Source organism: Pleurodeles waltl, unplaced genomic scaffold (genome assembly GCF_031143425.1).
Source record: "Pleurodeles waltl isolate 20211129_DDA unplaced genomic scaffold, aPleWal1.hap1.20221129 scaffold_39, whole genome shotgun sequence".
NCBI lineage: Eukaryota > Metazoa > Chordata > Amphibia > Caudata > Salamandridae > Pleurodeles > Pleurodeles waltl.
In genome coordinates, this window is record NW_027150097.1 from 2444605 (window position 1) to 2463783 (window position 19179).

The 19179-nt window shown below is 43.3% G+C and overlaps 10 non-coding genes across 10 annotated transcripts; all 10 read left to right on the plus strand.

Annotated features, from left to right (window-relative positions):
• The first annotated feature begins 1305 nt into the window (after positions 1-1305).
• TRNAT-UGU (transfer RNA threonine (anticodon UGU)) lies at positions 1306-1378 on the plus strand. Its single transcript has one exon. It is a non-coding gene; the product is annotated as a tRNA-Thr (tRNA).
• Positions 1379-3139: 1761 nt separating this feature from the next.
• On the plus strand, positions 3140-3212 carry TRNAT-UGU (transfer RNA threonine (anticodon UGU)). The gene has a single exon. It is a non-coding gene; the product is annotated as a tRNA-Thr (tRNA).
• A 1760-nt stretch (positions 3213-4972) lies between these two features.
• On the plus strand, positions 4973-5045 carry TRNAT-UGU (transfer RNA threonine (anticodon UGU)). Its single transcript has one exon. It is a non-coding gene; the product is annotated as a tRNA-Thr (tRNA).
• Positions 5046-6807: 1762 nt separating this feature from the next.
• Positions 6808-6880, plus strand: TRNAT-UGU (transfer RNA threonine (anticodon UGU)). Its single transcript has one exon. It is a non-coding gene; the product is annotated as a tRNA-Thr (tRNA).
• A 1762-nt stretch (positions 6881-8642) lies between these two features.
• Positions 8643-8715, plus strand: TRNAT-UGU (transfer RNA threonine (anticodon UGU)). The gene has a single exon. It is a non-coding gene; the product is annotated as a tRNA-Thr (tRNA).
• A 1762-nt stretch (positions 8716-10477) lies between these two features.
• On the plus strand, positions 10478-10550 carry TRNAT-UGU (transfer RNA threonine (anticodon UGU)). The gene has a single exon. It is a non-coding gene; the product is annotated as a tRNA-Thr (tRNA).
• A 1761-nt stretch (positions 10551-12311) lies between these two features.
• TRNAT-UGU (transfer RNA threonine (anticodon UGU)) lies at positions 12312-12384 on the plus strand. The gene has a single exon. It is a non-coding gene; the product is annotated as a tRNA-Thr (tRNA).
• Positions 12385-14147: 1763 nt separating this feature from the next.
• On the plus strand, positions 14148-14220 carry TRNAT-UGU (transfer RNA threonine (anticodon UGU)). Its single transcript has one exon. It is a non-coding gene; the product is annotated as a tRNA-Thr (tRNA).
• Positions 14221-15983: 1763 nt separating this feature from the next.
• On the plus strand, positions 15984-16056 carry TRNAT-UGU (transfer RNA threonine (anticodon UGU)). Its single transcript has one exon. It is a non-coding gene; the product is annotated as a tRNA-Thr (tRNA).
• Positions 16057-17818: 1762 nt separating this feature from the next.
• Positions 17819-17891, plus strand: TRNAT-UGU (transfer RNA threonine (anticodon UGU)). Its single transcript has one exon. It is a non-coding gene; the product is annotated as a tRNA-Thr (tRNA).
• The last annotated feature ends 1288 nt before the right edge of the window (positions 17892-19179 follow it).

Consider the following 19179-nt stretch of genomic DNA (forward strand, 5'->3'; position numbering starts at 1 on the left):
TGCACATGTTAAGAAAAAGTAACAGCACACAGCACCTTGCTCTGCCATGCTTTACTTTGCGTCAGGTAGGTGTTCCACAGGTGGTACATGGTTTTCTTGTACATCCACACATGGATTTTGATGTAAACCCATGTTTACAAAAACATACAGTCATGGTTTTGTGCCACAATGGTGCGCCTCCCCGAGGCTGGTGTAAGGAGAACAGATGTCTTTATTTCTCCATGTTACTGCCTCTTTGCATGTGGTGTGCTGCAATTTGCAGAACAGATACAAGGAGTAAACAAGCACTTGCAATACAACTGGTCTGGCATTTCTCCGAGATAGAGCTATTAGCAGTTGTAAACTCCCAACCAGACTTTTCTTGACTCATTAAATGTAAATAATGAGCGCAATCGCGCTGCTACAGTTCACTCATATTGAAACCTATCGGCAAAAGTGCAATTATCTATGTAACCGGCAAAAGTTCAATTAATTATGTAACAGGGTCGATGTCATGCAATGAGCTCGACTTCTGTCAAACGAGATCGTGCTGTGAAAAAAAAAAAAAAGTAGTCCACAAACCAGATGGAAAACAGCGAGCCTCCTATGTTTTCAGTACTTGGTCGCTGCGCTCAAGGAGGGCTAACCACCGGAAAAGGCATGACGTATGCATGCCTTCCACTAACGAAAGCAAGCAGATTTTAACAGGGAAGCCCACGAACCAATGAAAGACACCAACGTGAAATGGACGGGGCTCCTAGCCCTTTTCTAACTACAACAGCGTCTCGCAAGCAATACGCATGCGCAAGCGCATTCTAGCGCAGGCTTGACTCTAAAAAATCTCCTATGATAGTTGGAGGAAGATATCCCTTTATGCACATCAGCTCTCCTGAACATAAGGCAGATACCCTTTCACTCAAGGCAGCCCGAAGTGCACCTTTGCATAGACAAAGAGCAGAACTGCACCATTTCTGTGAAGATATGTCTCAGTTCTGCTCTCTTCGAGTGACGCACAAAGGAACTTTGCTGGCTGTGCTGCACTGCGTCCCTTCTTTCTAAATATTCCAATTAGTGATCAGTTTACCAAAAAAGTAGCAAATCTGCACCCATAGATGTACTCCTTGAAAGGATACAAATTTACTACCTTTTTAAAATACACAATCACTGGCAATAGTAGCCTTGGAAAGCTATGCCAGATTGAGGTTTGAAGCTATGCCCCTTTTCTTTCTCAGACTCACACAATCCTCTCTCCTGCTGATTCCATTGTGACTCAGGTGTGCTCTGCTCCTTCATATAGTCCCCAGCACGGCATCTTGACCAGCTCCTGGCTCCATAGCTCAGGGGTTAGAGCACTGGTCTTGTAAACCAGGGGTCGTGAGTTCAAATCTCACAGGGGCCTCACAAACATTTTGGATTTAACAACACTTTTTAGTTCATTGGGGAGCCTCACTACAAATATTCTTTTCAAGATAGAAAAACAAAGGTGACACAGGGCAAGGCACGCAAGAACGGGGGGCATTACACACAGTGTCAGTGGAATGACAAACACAAGACTCCTACAGGGTCATACAATTGACTTGTGTGAGTATGGGGGATGTTTAGAGTGTGACATCCCAAAATATCATTCTTGACTTGGTCGTTGGCTTTGGTGCCCCTTCAGCCAAGTCCTTTCCAATGCACATGTCATTTTTTAAATATCATCCTGATTTCACTGTGAGATTTTAACTTGTTCTTTTTTTCGGGTCCGGAATTTTAGTGTACATTTAGGCCGATGTTTAAACAGATTTTTCATCGGGTTGCATCACTTTTCGATGCAGCATTAACACAATTAGTTTTTTGGTATTTACAAAGCCATGCACATGTTAAGAAAAAGTAACAGCACACAGCACCTTGCTCTGCCATGCTTTACTTTGCGTCAGGTAGGTGTTCCACAGGTGGTACATGGTTTTCTTGTACATCCACACATGGATTTTGATGTAAACCCATGTTTACAAAAACATACAGTCATGGTTTTGTGCCACAATGGTGCGCCTCCCCGAGGCTGGTGTAAGGAGAACAGATGTCTTTATTTCTCCATGTTACTGCCTCTTTGCATGTGGTGTGCTGCAATTTGCAGAACAGATACAAGGAGTAAACAAGCACTTGCAATACAACTGGTCTGGCATTTCTCCGAGATAGAGCTATTAGCAGTTGTAAACTCCCAACCAGACTTTTCTTGACTCATTAAATGTAAATAATGAGCGCAATCGCGCTGCTACAGTTCACTCATATTGAAACCTATCGGCAAAAGTGCAATTATCTATGTAACCGGCAAAAGTTCAATTAATTATGTAACAGGGTCGATGTCATGCAATGAGCTCGACTTCTGTCAAACGAGATCGTGCTGTGAAAAAAAGAGAAAAAGTAGTCCACAAACCAGATGGAAAACAGCGAGCCTCCTATGTTTTCAGTACTTGGTCGCTGCGCTCAAGGAGGGCTAACCACCGGAAAAGGCATGACGTATGCATGCCTTCCACTAACGAAAGCAAGCAGATTTTAACAGGGAAGCCCACAAACCAATGAAAGACACCAACGTGAAATGGACGGGGCTCCTAGCCCTTTTCTAACTACAACAGCGTCTCGCAAGCAATACGCATGCGCAAGCGCATTCTAGCGCAGGCTTGACTCTAAAAAATCTCCTATGATAGTTGGAGGAAGATATCCCTTTATGCACATCAGCTCTCCTGAACATAAGGCAGATACCCTTTCACTCAAGGCAGCCCGAAGTGCACCTTTGCATAGACAAAGAGCAGAACTGCACCATTTCTGTGAAGATATGTCTCAGTTCTGCTCTCTTCGAGTGACGCACAAAGGAACTTTGCTGGCTGTGCTGCACTGCGTCCCTTCTTTCTAAATATTCCAATTAGTGATCAGTTTACCAAAAAAGTAGGAAATCTGCACCCATAGATGTATTCCTTGAAAGGATACAAATTTACTACCTTTTTAAAATACACAATCACTGGCAATAGTAGCCTTGGAAAGCTATGCCAGATTGAGGTTTGAAGCTATGCCCCTTTTCTTTCTCAGACTCACACAATCCTCTCTCCTGCTGATTCCATTGTGACTCAGGTGTGCTCTGCTCCTTCATATAGTCCCCAGCACGGCATCTTGACCAGCTCCTGGCTCCATAGCTCAGGGGTTAGAGCACTGGTCTTGTAAACCAGGGGTCGTGAGTTCAAATCTCACTGGGGCCTCACAAACATTTTGGATTTAACAACACTTTTTAGTTCATTGGGGAGCCTCAATACAAATATTCTTTTCAAGATAGAAAAACAAAGGTGACACAGGGCAAGGCACGCAAGAACGGGGGCATTACACACAGTGTCAGTGGAATGACAAACACAAGACTCCTACAGGGTCATACAATTGACTTGTGTGAGTATGGGGGATGTTTAGAATGTGACATCCCAAAATATCATTCTTGACTTGGTCGTTGGCTTTGGTGCCCCTTCAGCCACGTCCTTTCCAATGCACATGTCATTTTTTAAATATCATCCTGATTTCACTGTGAGATTTTAACTTGTTCTTTTTTTCGGGTCCGGAATTTAAGTATACATTTAGGCCCATGTTTAAACAGATTTTTCATCGGGTTGCATCACTTTTCGATGCAGCATTAACACAATTAGTTTTTTGGTATTTACAAAGCCATGCACATGTTAAGAAAAAGTAACAGCACACAGCACCTTGCTCTGCCATGCTTTACTTTGCGTCAGGTAGGTGTTCCACAGGTGGCACATGGTTTCCTTGTACATCCACACATGGATTTTGCTGTAAACCCATGTTTACAAAAACATACAGTCATGGTTTTGTGCCACAATGGTGCGCCTCCCCGAGGCTGGTGTAAGGAGAACAGATGTCTTTATTTCTCCATGTTACTGCCTCTTTGCATGTGGTGTGCTGCAATTTGCAGAACAGATACAAGGAGTAAACAAGCACTTGCAATACAACTGGTCTGGCATTTCTCCGAGATAGAGCTATTAGCAGTTGTAAACTCCCAACCAGACTTTTCTTGACTCATTAAATGTAAATAATGAGCGCAATCGCGCTGCTACAGTTCACTCATATTGAAACCTATCGGCAAAAGTGCAATTATCTATGTAACCGGCAAAAGTTCAATTAATTATGTAACAGGGTCGATGTCATGCAATGAGCTCGACTTCTGTCAAACGAGATCGTGCTGTGAAAAAAAGAGAAAAAGTAGTCCACAAACCAGATGGAAAACAGCGAGCCTCCTATGTTTTCAGTACTTGGTCGCTGCGCTCAAGGAGGGCTAACCACCGGAAAAGGCATGACGTATGCATGCCTTCCACTAACGAAAGCAAGCAGATTTTAACAGGGAAGCCCACGAACCAATGAAAGACACCAACGTGAAATGGACGGGGCTCCTAGCCCTTTTCTAACTACAACAGCGTCTCGCAAGCAATACGCATGCGCAAGCGCATTCTAGCGCAGGCTTGACTCTAAAAAATCTCCTATGATAGTTGGAGGAAGATATCCCTTTATGCACATCAGCTCTCCTGAACATAAGGCAGATACCCTTTCACTCAAGGCAGCCCGAAGTGCACCTTTGCATAGACAAAGAGCAGAACTGCACCATTTCTGTGAAGATATGTCTCAGTTCTGCTCTCTTCGAGTGACGCACAAAGGAACTTTGCTGGCTGTGCTGCACTGCGTCCCTTCTTTCTAAATATTCCAATTAGTGATCAGTTTACCAAAAAAGTAGCAAATCTGCACCCATAGATGTACTCCTTGAAAGGATACAAATTTACTACCTTTTTAAAATACACAATCACTGGCAATAGTAGCCTTGGAAAGCTATGCCAGATTGAGGTTTGAAGCTATGCCCCTTTTCTTTCTCAGACTCACACAATCCTCTCTCCTGCTGATTCCATTGTGACTCAGGTGTGCTCTGCTCCTTCATATAGTCCCCAGCACGGCATCTTGACCAGCTCCTGGCTCCATAGCTCAGGGGTTAGAGCACTGGTCTTGTAAACCAGGGGTCGTGAGTTCAAATCTCACTGGGGCCTCACAAACATTTTGGATTTAACAACACTTTTTAGTTCATTGGGGAGCCTCAATACAAATTTTCTTTTCAAGATAGAAAAACAAAGGTGACACAGGGCAAGGCACGCAAGAACGGGGGGCATTACACACAGTGTCAGTGGAATGACAAACACAAGACTCCTACAGGGTCATACAATTGACTTGTGTGAGTATGGGGGATGTTTAGAATGTGACATCCCAAAATATCATTCTTTACTTGGTCGTTGGCTTTGGTGCCCCTTCAGCCACGTCCTTTCCAATGCACATGTCATTTTTTTAATATCATCCTGATTTCACTGTGAGATTTTAACTTGTTCTTTTTTTCGGGTCCGGAATTTAATTATACATTTAGGCCCATGTTTAAACAGATTTTTCATCGGGTTGCATCACTTTTTCGATGCAGCATTAACACAATTCGTTTTTTGGTATTTACAAAGCCATGCACATGTTAAGAAAAAGTAACAGCACACAGCACCTTGCTCTGCCATGCTTTACTTTGCGTCAGGTAGGTGTTCCACAGGTGGTACATGGTTTTCTTGTACATCCACATATGGATTTTGATGTAAACCCATGTTTACAAAAACATACAGTCATGGTTTTGTGCCACAATGGTGCGCCTCCCCGAGGCTGGTGTAAGGAGAACAGATGTCTTTATTTCTCCATGTTACTGCCTCTTTGCATGTGGTGTGCTGCAATTTGCAGAACAGATACAAGGAGTAAACAAGCACTTGCAATACAACTGGTCTGGCATTTCTCCGAGATAGAGCTATTAGCAGTTGTAAACTCCCAACCAGACTTTTCTTGACTCATTAAATGTAAATAATGAGCGCAATCGCGCTGCTACAGTTCACTCATATTGAAACCTATCGGCAAAAGTGCAATTATCTATGTAACCGGCAAAAGTTCAATTAATTATGTAACAGGGTCGATGTCATGCAATGAGCTCGACTTCTGTCAAACGAGATCGTGCTGTGAAAAAAAGAGAAAAAGTAGTCCACAAACCAGATGGAAAACAGCGAGCCTCCTATGTTTTCAGTACTTGGTCGCTGCGCTCAAGGAGGGCTAACCACCGGAAAAGGCATGACGTATGCATGCCTTCCACTAACGAAAGCAAGCAGATTTTAACAGGGAAGCCCACAAACCAATGAAAGACACCAACGTGAAATGGACGGGGCTCCTAGCCCTTTTCTAACTACAACAGCGTCTCGCAAGCAATACGCATGCGCAAGCGCATTCTAGCGCAGGCTTGACTCTAAAAAATCTCCTATGATAGTTGGAGGAAGATATCCCTTTATGCACATCAGCTCTCCTGAACATAAGGCAGATACCCTTTCACTCAAGGCAGCCCGAAGTGCACCTTTGCATAGACAAAGAGCAGAACTGCACCATTTCTGTGAAGATATGTCTCAGTTCTGCTCTCTTCGAGTGACGCACAAAGGAACTTTGCTGGCTGTGCTGCACTGCGTCCCTTCTTTCTAAATATTCCAATTAGTGATCAGTTTACCAAAAAAGTAGCAAATCTGCACCCATAGATGTACTCCTTGAAAGGATACAAATTTACTACCTTTTTAAAATACACAATCACTGGCAATAGTAGCCTTGGAAAGCTATGCCAGATTGAGGTTTGAAGCTATGCCACTTTTCTTTCTCAGACTCACACAATCCTCTCTCCTGCTGATTCCATTGTGACTCAGGTGTGCTCTGCTCCTTCATATAGTCACCAGCACGGCATCTTGACCAGCTCCTGGCTCCATAGCTCAGGGGTTAGAGCACTGGTCTTGTAAACCAGGGGTCGTGAGTTCAAATCTCACTGGGGCCTCACAAACATTTTGGATTTAACAACACTTTTTAGTTCATTGGGGAGCCTCACTACAAATATTCTTTTCAAGATAGAAAAACAAAGGCGACACAGGGCAAAGCACGCAAGAACGGGGGGCATTACACACAGTGTCAGTGGAATGACAAACACAAGACTCCTACAGGGTCATACAATTGACTTGTGTGAGTATGGGGGATGTTTAGAATGTGACATCCCAAAATATCATTCTTGACTTGGTCGTTGGCTTTGGTGCCCCTTCAGCCACGTCCTTTCCAATGCACATGTCATTTTTTTAATATCATCCTGATTTCACTGTGAGATTTTAACTTGTTCTTTTTTTCGGGTCCGGAATTTAAGTGTACATTTAGGCCCATGTTTAAGCAGATTTTTCATCGGGTTGCATCACTTTTTCGATGCAGCATTAACACAATTAGTTTTTTGGTATTTACAAAGCCATGCACATGTTAAGAAAAAGTAACAGCACACAGCACCTTGCTCTGCCATGCTTTACTTTGCGTCAGGTAGGTGTTCCACAGGTGGTACATGGTTTTCTTGTACATCCACACATGGATTTTGATGTAAACCCATATTTACAAAAACATACAGTCATGGTTTTGTGCCACAATGTTGCGCCTACCCGAGGCTGGTGTAAGGCGAACAGATGTCTTTATTTCTCCATGTCACTGCCTCTTTGCATGTGGTGTGCTGCAATTTGCAGAACAGATACAAAGAGTAAACAAGCACTTGCAATACAACTGGTCTGGCATTTCTCCGAGATAGAGCTATTAGCAGTTGTAAACTCCCAACCAGACTTTTCTTGACTCATTAAATGTAAATAATGAGCGCAATCCCGCTGCTACAGTTCACTCATATTGAAACCTATCGGCAAAAGTGCAATTATCTATGTAACCGGCAAAAGTTCAATTAATTATGTAACAGGGTCGATGTCATGCAATGAGCTCGACTTCTGTCAAACGAGATCGTGCTGTGAAAAAAAGAGAAAAAGTAGTCCACAAACCAGATGGAAAACAGTGAGCCTCCTATGTTTTCAGTACTTGGTCACTGCGCTCAAGGAGGGCTAACCACCGGAAAAGGCATGAAGTATGCATGCCTTCCACTAACGAAAGCAAGCAGATTTTAACAGGGAAGCCCACGAACCAATGAAAGACACCAACGTGAAATGGACGGGTCTCCTAGCCCTTTTCTAACTACAACAGCGTCTCGCAAGCAATACGCATGCGCAAGCGCATTCTAGCGCAGGCTTGACTCTAAAAAATCTCCTATGATAGTTGGAGGAAGATATCCCTTTATGCACATCAGCTCTCCTGAACATAAGGCAGATACCCTTGCACTCAAGGCAGCCCGAAGTGCACCTTTGCATAGACAAAGAGCAGAACTGCACCATTTCTGTGAAGATATGTCTCAGTTCTGCTCTCTTCGAGTGACGCACAAAGGAACTTTGCTCGCTGTGCTGCACTGCGTCCCTTCTTTCTAAATATTCCAATTAGTGATCAGTTTACCAAAAAAGTAGCAAATCTGCACCCATAGATGTACTCCTTGAAAGGATACAAATTTACTACCTTTTTAAAATACAAAATCACTGGCAATAGTAGCCTTGGAAAGCTCTGCCAGATTGAGGTTTGAAGCTATGCCCCTTTTCTTTCTCAGACTCACACAATCCTCTCTCCTGCTGATTCCATTGTAACTCAGGTATGCTCTGCTCCTTCATATAGTCTCCAGCACGGCATCCTGACAAGCTCCTGGCTCCATACCTCAGGGGTTAGAGCACTGGTCTTGTAAACCAGGGGTCGTGAGTTCAAATCTCACTGGGGCCTCTCAAACATTTGGGATTTAACAACACTTTTTAGTTCATTGGGGAGCCTCACTACAAATATTCTTTTCAAGATAGAAAAACAAAGGCGACACAGGGCAAAGCACGCAAGAAAGGGGGGCATTACACACAGTGTCAGTGGAATGACAAACACAAGACTCCTACAGGGTCATACAATTGACTTGTGTGAGTATGGGGGATGTTTAGAGCGTGACATCCCAAAATATCATTCTTGACTTGGTCGTTGGCTTTGGTGCCCCTTCAGCCACGTCCTTTCCAATGCACATGTCATTTTTTTAATATCATCCTGATTTCACTGTGAGATTTTAACTTGTTCTTTTTTTCGGGTCCGGAATGTAAGTGTATATTTAGGCCCACGTTTAAACAGATTTTTCATCAGGTTGCATCACTTTTTCAATGCAGCATTAACACAATTCGTTTTTTGGTATATACAAAGCCATGCACATGTTAAGAAAAGGTAACAGCACACAGCACCTTGCTCTGCCATGCTTTACTTTGCGTCAGGTAGGTGTTCCACAGGTGGTACATGGTTTTCTTGTACATCCACACATGGATTTTGATGTAAACCCATGTTTATAAAAACATACAGTCATATTTTTGTGCCACAATGGTGCGCCTCCCCGAGGCTGGTGTAAGGAGAACAGATGTCTTTATTTCTCCATGTTACTGCCTCTTTGCATGTGGTGTGCTGCAATTTGCAGAACAGATACAAAGAGTAAACAAGCACTTGCAATACAACTGGTCTGGCATTTCTCCGAGATAGAGCTATTAGCAGTTGTAAACTCCCAACCAGACTTTTCTTGACTCGTTAAATGTAAATAATGAGCGCAATCGCGCTGCTACAGTTCACTCATATTGAAACCTATCGGCAAAAGTGCAATTATCTATGTAACCAGCAAAAGTTCAATTAATTATGTAACAGGGTCGATGTCATGCAATGAGCTCGACTTCTGTCAAACGAGATCGTGCTGTGTAAAAAAGAGAAAAAGTAGTCCACAAACCAGATGGAAAACAGTGAGCCTCCTATGTTTTCAGTACTTGGTCGCTGCGCTCAAGGAGGGCTAACCACCGGAAAAGGCATGACGTATGCATGCCTTCCACTAACGAAAGCAAGCAGATTTTAACAGGGAAGCCCACGAACCAATGAAAGACACCAACGTGAAATGGACGGGGCTCCTAGCCCTTTTCTAACTACAACAGCGTCTCGCAAGCAATACGCATGCGCAAGCGCATTCTAGCGCAGGCTTGACTCTAAAAAATCTCCTATGATAGTTTGAGGAAGATATCCCTTTATGCACATCAGCTCTCCTGAACATAAGGCAGATACCCTTGCACTCAAGGCAGCCCGAAGTGCACCTTTGCATAGACAAAGAGCAGAACTGCACCATTTCTGTGAAGATATGTCTCAGTTCTGCTCTCTTCGAGTGACGCACAAAGGAACTTTGCTCGCTGTGCTGCACTGCGCACCTTCTTTCTAAATATTCCAATTAGTGATCAGTTTACCAAAAAAGTAGCAAATCTGCACCCATAGATGTATTCCTTGAAAGGATACAAATTTACTACCTTTTTAAAATACACAATCACTGGCAATAGTAGCCTTGGAAAGCTATGCCAGATTGAGGTTTGAAGCTATGCCCCTTTTCTTTCTCAGACTCACACAATCCTCTCTCCTGCTGATTCCATTGTAACTCAGGTATGCTCTGCTCCTTCATATAGTCCCCAGCACGGCATCCTGCCAAGCTCCTGGCTCCATAGCTCAGGGGTTAGAGCACTGGTCTTGTAAACCAGGGGTCGTGAGTTCAAATCTCACTGGGGCCTCACAAACATTTTGGATTTAACAACACTTTTTAGTTCATTGGGGAGCCTCACTACAAATATTCTTTTCAAGATAGAAAAACAAAGGCGACACAGGGCAAAGCACGCAAGAAAGGGGGGCATTACACACAGTGTCAGTGGAATGACAAACACAAGACTCCTACAGGGTCATACAATTGACTTGTGTGAGTATGGGGGATGTTTAGAGTGTGACATCCCAAAATATCATTCTTGACTTGGTCGTTGGCTTTGGTGCCCCTTCAGCCACGTCCTTTCCAATGCACATGTCATTTTTTAAATATCATCCTGATTTCACTGTGAGATTTTAACTTGTTCTTTTTTTCGGGTCCGGAATTTAAGTGTACATTTAGGCCCATGTTTAAACAGATTTTTCATCGGGTTGCATCACTTTTCGATGCAGCATTAACACAATTAGTTTTTTGGTATTTACAAAGCCATGCACATGTTAAGAAAAAGTAACAGCACACAGCACCTTGCTCTGCCATGCTTTACTTTGCGTCAGGTAGGTGTTCCACAGGTGGTACATGGTTTTCTTGTACATCCACACATGGATTTTGATGTAAACCCATGTTTACAAAAACATACAGTCATGGTTTTGTGCCACAATGGTGCGCCTCCCCGAGGCTGGTGTAAGGAGAACAGATGTCTTTATTTCTCCATGTTACTGCCTCTTTGCATGTGGTGTGCTGCAATTTGCAGAACAGATACAAGGAGTAAACAAGCACTTGCAATACAACTGGTCTGGCATTTCTCCGAGATAGAGCTATTAGCAGTTGTAAACTCCCAACCAGACTTTTCTTGACTCATTAAATGTAAATAATGAGCGCAATCGCGCTGCTACAGTTCACTCATATTGAAACCTATCGGCAAAAGTGCAATTATCTATGTAACCGGCAAAAGTTCAATTAATTATGTAACAGGGTCGATGTCATGCAATGAGCTCGACTTCTGTCAAACGAGATCGTGCTGTGAAAAAAAGAGAAAAAGTAGTCCACAAACCAGATGGAAAACAGCGAGCCTCCTATGTTTTCAGTACTTGGTCGCTGCGCTCAAGGAGGGCTAACCACCGGAAAAGGCATGACGTATGCATGCCTTCCACTAACGAAAGCAAGCAGATTTTAACAGGGAAGCCCACGAACCAATGAAAGACACCAACGTGAAATGGACGGGGCTCCTAGCCCTTTTCTAACTACAACAGCGTCTCGCAAGCAATACGCATGCGCAAGCGCATTCTAGCGCAGGCTTGACTCTAAAAAATCTCCTATGATAGTTGGAGGAAGATATCCCTTTATGCACATCAGCTCTCCTGAACATAAGGCAGATACCCTTTCACTCAAGGCAGCCCGAAGTGCACCTTTGCATAGACAAAGAGCAGAACTGCACCATTTCTGTGAAGATATGTCTCAGTTCTGCTCTCTTCGAGTGACGCACAAAGGAACTTTGCTGGCTGTGCTGCACTGCGTCCCTTCTTTCTAAATATTCCAATTAGTGATCAGTTTACCAAAAAAGTAGCAAATCTGCACCCATAGATGTACTCCTTGAAAGGATACAAATTTACTACCTTTTTAAAATACACAATCACTGGCAATAGTAGCCTTGGAAAGCTATGCCAGATTGAGGTTTGAAGCTATGCCCCTTTTCTTTCTCAGACTCACACAATCCTCTCTCCTGCTGATTCCATTGTGACTCAGGTGTGCTCTGCTCCTTCATATAGTCCCCAGCACGGCATCTTGACCAGCTCCTGGCTCCATAGCTCAGGGGTTAGAGTACTGGTCTTGTAAACCAGGGGTCGTGAGTTCAAATCTCACTGGGGCCTCACAAACATTTTGGATTTAACAACACTTTTTAGTTCATTGGGGAGCCTCACTACAAATATTCTTTTCAACATAGAAAAACAAAGGCGACACAGGGCAAAGCACGCAAGAACGGGGGGCATTACACACAGTGTCAGTGGAATGACAAACACAAGACTCCTACAGGGTCATACAATTGACTTGTGTGAGTATGGGGGATGTTTAGAATGTGACATCCCAAAATATCATTCTTGACTTGGTCGTTGGCTTTGGTGCCCCTTCAGCCACGTCCTTTCCAATGCACATGTCATTTTTTTAATATCATCCTGATTTCACTGTGAGATTTTAACTTGTTCTTTTTTTCGGGTCCGGAATTTAAGTGTACATTTAGGCCCATGTTTAAACAGATTTTTCATCGGGTTGCATCACTTTTTCGATGCAGCATTAACACAATTCGTTTTTTGGTATTTACAAAGCCATGCACATGTTAAGAAAAAGTAACAGCACACAGCACCTTGCTCTGCCATGCTTTACTTTGCGTCAGGTAGGTGTTCCACAGGCGGTACATGGTTTTCTTGTACATCCACACATGGATTTTGATGTAAACCCATGTTTACAAAAACATACAGTCATGGTTTTGTGCCACAATGGTGCGCCTCCCCGAGGCTGGTGTAAGGAGAACAGATGTCTTTATTTCTCCATGTCACTGCCTCTTTCCATGTGGTGTGCTGCAATTAGCAGAACAGATACAAAGAGTAAACAAGTACTTGCAATACAACTGGTCTGGCATTTCTCCGAGATAGAGCTATTAGCAGTTGTAAACTCCCAACCAGACTTTTCTTGACTCATTAAATGTAAATAATGAGCGCAATCGCGCTGCTACAGTTCACTTATATTGAAACCTATCGGCAAAAGTGCAATTATCTATGTAACCGGCAAAAGTTCAATTAATTATGTAAAAGGGTTGATGTCATGCAATGAGCTCAACTTCTGTCAAACGAGATCGTGCTGTGAAAAAAAAGAGAAAAAGTAGTCCACAAACCAGATGGAAAACAGAGAGCCTCCTATGTTTTCAGTACTTGGTCGCTGCGCTGAAGGAGGGCTAACCACCGGAAAAGGCATGACGTATGCATGCCTTCCACTAACGAAAGCAAGCAGATTTTAACAGGGAAGCCCACGAACCAATGAAAGACACCAACGTGAAATGGACGGGGCTCCTAGCCCTTTTCTAACTACAACAGCGTCTTGCAAGCAATACGCATGCGCAAGCGCATTCTAGCGCAGGCTTGACTCTAAAAAATCTCCTATGATAGTTGGAGGAAGATATCCCTTTATGCACATCAGCTCTCCTGAACATAAGGCAGATACCCTTGCACTCAAGGCAGCCCGAAGTGCACCTTTGCATAGACAAAGAGCAGAACTGCACCATTTCTGTGAAGATATGTCTCAGTTCTGCTCTCTTCGAGTGACGCACAAAGGAACTTTGCTCGCTGTGCTGCACTGCGTCCCTTCTTTCTAAATATTCCAATTAGTGATCAGTTTACCAAAAAAGTAGCAAATCTGCACCCATAGATGTACTCCTTGAAAGGATACAAATTTACTACCTTTTTAAAATACACAATCACTGGCAATAGTAGCCTTGGAAAGCTATGCCAGATTGAGGTTTGAAGCTATGCCCCTTTTCTTTCTCAGACTCACACAATCCTCTCTCCTGCTGATTCCATTGTAACTCAGGTATGCTCTGCTCCTTCATATAGTCTCCAGCACGGCATCCTGACAAGCTCCTGGCTCCATACCTCAGGGGTTAGAGCACTGGTCTTGTAAACCAGGGGTCGTGAGTTCAAATCTCACTGGGGTCTCACAAACATTTGGGATTTAACAACACTTTTTAGTTCATTGGGGAGCCTCACTACAAATATTCTTTTCAAGATAGAAAAACAAAGGCGACACAGGGCAAAGCACGCAAGAAAGGGGGGCATTACACACAGTGTCAGTGGAATGACAAACACAAGACTCCTACAGGGTCATACAATTGACTTGTGTGAGTATGGGGGATGTTTAGAGCGTGACATCCCAAAATATCATTCTTGACTTGGTCGTTGGCTTTGGTGCCCCTTCAGCCACGTCCTTTCCAATGCACATGTCATTTTTTTTAATATCATCCTGATTTCACTGTGAGATTTTAACTTGTTCTATTTTTCGGGTCCGGAATGTAAGTGTATATTTAGGACCATGTTTAAACAGATTTTTCATCAGGTTGCATCACTTTTTCAATGCAGCATTAACACAATTCGTTTTTTGGTATATACAAAGCCATGCACATGTTAAGAAAAGGTAACAGCACACAGCACCTTGCTCTGCCATGCTTTACTTTGCGTCAGGTAGGTGTTCCACAGGTGGTACATGGTTTTCTTGTACATCCACACATGGATTTTGATGTAAACCCATGTTTATAAAAACATACAGTCATATTTTTGTGCCACAATGGTGCGCCTCCCCGAGGCTGGTGTAAGGAGAACAGATGTCTTTATTTCTCCATGTTACTGCCTCTTTGCATGTGGTGTGCTGCAATTTGCAGAACAGATTCAAAGAGTAAACAAGCACTTGCAATACAACTGGTCTGGCATTTCTCCGAGATAGAGCTATTAGCAGTTGTAAACTCCCAACCAGACTTTTCTTGACTCATTAAATGTAAATAATGAGCGCAATCGCGCTGCTACAGTTCACTCATATTGAAACCTATCGGCAAAAGTGCAATTATCTATGTAACCGGCAAAAGTTCAATTAATTATGTAACAGGGTCGATGTCATGCAATGAGCTCGACTTCTGTCAAACGAGATCGTGCTGTGAAAAAAAGAGAAAAAGTAGTCCACAAACCAGATGGAAAACAGCGAGCCTCCTATGTTTTCAGTACTTGGTCGCTGCGCTCAAGGAGGGCTAACCACCGGAAAAGGCATGACGTATGCATGCCTTCCACTAACGAAAGCAAGCAGATTTTAACAGGGAAGCCCACGAACCAATGAAAGACACCAATGTGAAATGGACGGGACTCCTAGCCCTTTTCTAACTACTACAGTGTCTCGCAAGCAATACGCATGCGCAAGCGCATTCTAGCGCAGGCTTGACTCTAAAAAATCTCCTATGATAGTTGGAGGAAGATATCCCTTTATGCACATAAGCTCTCCTGAACATAAGGCAGATACCCTTGCACTCAAGGCAGCCCGAAGTGCACCTTTGCATAGACAAAGAGCAGAACTGCACCATTTCTGTGAAGATATGTCTCAGTTCTGCTGTCTTCGAGTGACGCACAAAGGAACTTTGCTCGCTGTGCTGCACTGCGTACCTTCTTTCTAAATATTCCAATTAGTGATCAGTTTACCAAAAAAGTAGCAAATCTGCACCCATAGATGTATTCCTTAAAAGGATACAAATTTACTACCTTTTTAAAATACACAATCACTGGCAATAGTAGCCTTGGAAAGCTATGCCAGATTGAGGTTTGAAGCTATGCCCCTTTTCTTTCTCAGACTCACACAATCCTCTCTCCTGCTGATTCCATTGTAACTCAGGTATGCTCTGCTCCTTCATATAGTCCCCAGCACGGCATCCTGCCAAGCTCCTGGCTCCATAGCTCAGGGGTTAGAGCACTGGTCTTGTAAACCAGCGGTCGTGAGTTCAAATCTCACTGGGGCCTCACAAACATTTTGGATTTAACAACACTTTTTAGTTCATTGGGGAGCCTCACTACAAATATTCTTTTCAAGATAGAAAAACAAAGGCGACACAGGGCAAAGCACGCAAGAACGGGGGGCATTACACACAGTGTCAGTGGAATGACAAACACAAGACTCCTACAGGGTCATACAATTGACTTGTGTGAGTATGGGGGATGTTTAGAATGTGACATCCCAAAATATCATTCTTGACTTGGTCGTTGGCTTTGGTGCCCCTTCAGCCACGTCCTTTCCAATGCACATGTCATTTTTTTAATATCATCCTGATTTCACTGTGAGATTTTAACTTGTTCTTTTTTTCGGGTCCGGAATTTAAGTGTACATTTAGGCCCATGTTTAAACAGATTTTTCATCGGGTTGCATCACTTTTTCGATGCAGCATTAACACAATTCGTTTTTTGGTATTTACAAAGCCATGCACATGTTAAGAAAAAGTAACAGCACACAGCACCTTGCTCTGCCATGCTTTACTTTGCGTCAGGTAGGTGTTCCACAGGCGGTACATGGTTTTCTTGTACATCCACACATGGATTTTGATGTAAACCCATGTTTACAAAAACATACAGTCATGGTTTTGTGCCACAATGGTGCGCCTCCCCGAGGCTGGTGTAAGGAGAACAGATGTCTTTATTTCTCCATGTCACTGCCTCTTTGCATGTGGTGTGCTGCAATTAGCAGAACAGATACAAAGAGTAAACAAGTACTTGCAATACAACTGGTCTGGCATTTCTCCGAGATAGAGCTATTAGCAGTTGTAAACTCCCAACCAGACTTTTCTTGACTCATTAAATGTAAATAATGAGCGCAATCGCGCTGCTACAGTTCACTTATATTGAAACCTATCGGCAAAAGTGCAATTATCTATGTAACCGGCAAAAGTTCAATTAATTATGTAACAGGGTCGATGTCATGCAATGAGCTCGACTTCTGTCAAACGAGATCGTGCTGTGAAAAAAAGAGGAAAAGTAGTCCACAAACCAGATGGAAAACAGCGAGCCTCCTATGTTTTCAGTACTTGGTCGCTGCGCTCAAGGAGGGCTAACCACCGGAAAAGGCATGACGTATGCATGCCTTCCACTAATGAAAGCAAGGAGATTTTAACAGGGAAGCCCACGAACCAATGAAAGACACCAACGTGAAATGGACGGGGCTCCTAGCCCTTTTCTAACTACTACAGCGTCTCGCAAGCAATACGCATGCGCAAGCGCATTCTAGCGCAGGCTTGACTCTAAAAAATCTCCTAGGATAGTTGGAGGAAGATATCCCTTTATAAACATCAGCTCTCCTGAACATAAGGCAGATACCCTTGCACTCAAGGCAGCCCGAAGTGCACCTTTGCATAGACAAAGAGCAGAACTGCACCATTTCTGTGAAGATATGTCTCAGTTCTGCTCTCTTCGAGTGACGCACAAAGGAACTTTGCTCGCTGTGCTGCACTGCGTCCCTTCTTTCTAAATATTGCAATTAGTGATCAGTTTACCAAAAAAGTAGCAAATCTGCACCCATAGATGTACTCCTTGAAAGGATACAAATTTACTACCTTTTTAAAATACACAATCACTGGCAATAGTAGCCTTGGAAAGCTATGCCAGATTCAGGTTTGAAGCTATGCCCCTTTTCTTTCTCAGACTCACACAATCCTTTCTCCTGCTGATTCCATGGTAACTCAGGTATGCTCTGCTCCTTCATATACTCCCCAGCACAGCATCCTGACAAGCTCCTGGCTCCATAGCTCAGGGGTTAGTGCACTGGTCTTGTAAACCAGGGGTCGTGAGTTCAAATCTCACTGGGGCCTCATAAACATTTTGGATTTAACAACACTTTTTAGTTCATTGGGGAGTCTCACTACAAATATTCTTTTCAAGAGAGAAAAACAAAGGCGACACAGGGCAAAGCACGCAAGAAAGGGGGGCATTACACACAGTGTCAGTGGAATGACAAACACAAGACTCCTACAGGGTCATACAATTGACTTGTGTGAGTATGGGGGATGTTTAGAGTGTGACATCCCAAAATATCATTCTTGACTTGGTCGTTGGCTTTGGTGCCCCTTCAGCCACGTCCTTTCCAATGCACATGTCATTTTTTTAATATCATCCTGATTTCACTGTGAGATTTTAACTTGTTCTTTTTTTCGGGTCCGGAATTTAAGTGTACATTTAGGCCCATGTTTAAGCAGATTTTTCATCGGGTTGCATCACTTTTTCGATGCAGCATTAACACAATTAGTTTTTTGGTATTTACAAAGCCATGCACATGTTAAGAAAAAGTAACAGCACACAGCACCTTGCTCTGCCATGCTTTACTTTGCGTCAGGTAGGTGTTCCACAGGTGGTACATGGTTTTCTTGTACATCCACACATGGATTTTGATGTAAACCCATGTTTACAAAAACATACAGTCATGGTTTTGTGCCACAATGGTGCGCCTCCCCGAGGCTGGTGTAAGGAGAACAGATGTCTTTATTTCTCCATGTTACTGCCTCTTTGCATGTGGTGTGCTGCAATTTGCAGAACAGATACAAGGAGTAAACAAGCACTTGCAATACAACTGGTCTGGCATTTCTCCGAGATAGAGCTATTAGCAGTTGTAAACTCCCAACCAGACTTTTCTTGACTCATTAAATGTAAATAATGAGCGCAATCGCGCTGCTACAGTTCACTCATATTGAAACCTATCGGCAAAAGTGCAATTATCTATGTAACCGGCAAAAGTTCAATTAAATATGTAACTGGGTCGATGTTATGCAATGAGCTCGACTTCTGTCAAACAAGATCGTGCTGTGAAAAAAAGAGAAAAAGTAGTCCACAAACCAGATGGAAAACAGCGAGCCTCCTATGTTTTCAGTACTTGGTCGCTGCGCTCAAGGAGGGCTAACCACCGGAAAAGGCATGACGTATGCATGCCTTCCACTAACGAAAGCAAGCAGATTTTAACAGGGAAGCCCACGAACCAATGAAAGACACCAACGTGAAATGGACGGGGCTCCTAGCCCTTTTCTAACTACAACAGCGTCTCGCAAGCAATACGCATGCGCAAGCGCATTCTAGCGCAGGCTTGACTCTAAAAAATCTCCTATGATA